The 1,395-nt window shown below is 22.7% G+C and overlaps 1 protein-coding gene across 1 annotated transcript in view; it reads right to left on the reverse strand.

Moving 5' to 3' along the window:
- Positions 1 to 1,395, reverse strand: part of LOC115033855 — a 6,925-nt gene that overhangs the window by 2,497 nt on the left and 3,033 nt on the right. The gene's annotated exons all lie outside the window — the stretch shown is intronic.

The following is a 1,395-nucleotide window of genomic DNA, read 5'->3' on the forward strand; positions in this document are numbered from 1 at the left end:
AAATTTCCCAGTGGTTTTCAAAAGCGCCGGGAAAAACAAAAGAAAAATTAAGGAAAAACGGGAATTTTTACGCAAAATCGATTTTTCACAAAATTGAATTTGGTTTTTGGTGTAACTTTAAAAAAAAATTACCGTAGATACATGAAATTTTGACTGAATGTTTATCTTAGCATCTTCTATACACCATAACATTTTCAAAATATTTTGATGTATTTTGAGCTCTTTACGGACATTTTTATTTTCCATTTTTTTTTAGTTTTTTTTCTAAAAATATCAATAAAATTTTATTTGTTGGATAAAAAAGCTTGAAAATTTAATAGAAGGCTCCTAGTATATTGTTTCAAAGGCAGATGAAAAATATTAAAAACCGTTAGTCACAGTTTTTTTTTTAAGCATTTAAAGTTCAAAAAATGACAAAATATGGAAAAATCACGAAAATTTGCAAATTATTTCGAGTTATAAATTCATAAAAATTTTTCTTTTTAAATCTAATATTTTAAAATGTAATACAAGATTCCTTATAGGATATTCTACCTTTACCAAAAAAAAAATGTCTATAAGAATCTCAAATTAAATTTTTATGGGCGTTTGAAATTCATATTTTTACAACATTTGATATTTACTCGATTTCTTACGTAACGATTTTCTTATTTTGTTGTAATTAAAAAACGAGTGACTGTAGAAACTTGAAAATTTCACTGAATGTTTATATTAGCATTTTATATATACGATAAAATTTTTAAAATAATTTGACTCTTTTTGAGCTGTTTGCGGACATTGTAAGTTTTCAATTTTTTTAGTTTTTTTTTTCTATAAATATCAATAAAGTTTTATCTGTTGGGCCAAAAAGTGTATAAATTTAATACAAAGCTCCTGATATATTGTTACAATATCAGTTGAAAAATATTAAAAATACATAGGCACAATTTTTTTTTATAAGCATTTAAAGATCAAATTTTGACAAAATTTATTAAATTTTAATTTGAAAAATTATTTTGTACTTAAAAATTTATAAAATGTTCAATTTTTGTATCTAAGAATTGAAAATTTAAAACAAGATTCCACGTAAGTAATTAATTCTGTTACCAAAAAATCTAAAAAATACATTTACTCAGTTTATTTTTATAGTCATTTTAAGTACAAATTTGGACGAAATTACATATTAAAAACCTAGGATAACTATTTTAGTTATTTTGTTGTGATTGTATAATATTATTCGTGGGTACTTGAAACTTCTAAAGTATACTATTATATATCTATGATAGTACCACGGTTTTTTGTTGATGTATAACGCGTTATAAGTACCTAACAAATATTATGATATGATTAATTTGGAATTTATTATAGGTACCTAATATATATTATGTCTTATACCTAGACTAACATACAGTCTCC

Source organism: Acyrthosiphon pisum, chromosome X (assembly GCF_005508785.2).
Source record: "Acyrthosiphon pisum isolate AL4f chromosome X, pea_aphid_22Mar2018_4r6ur, whole genome shotgun sequence".
Classification (NCBI taxonomy): domain Eukaryota; kingdom Metazoa; phylum Arthropoda; class Insecta; order Hemiptera; family Aphididae; genus Acyrthosiphon; species Acyrthosiphon pisum.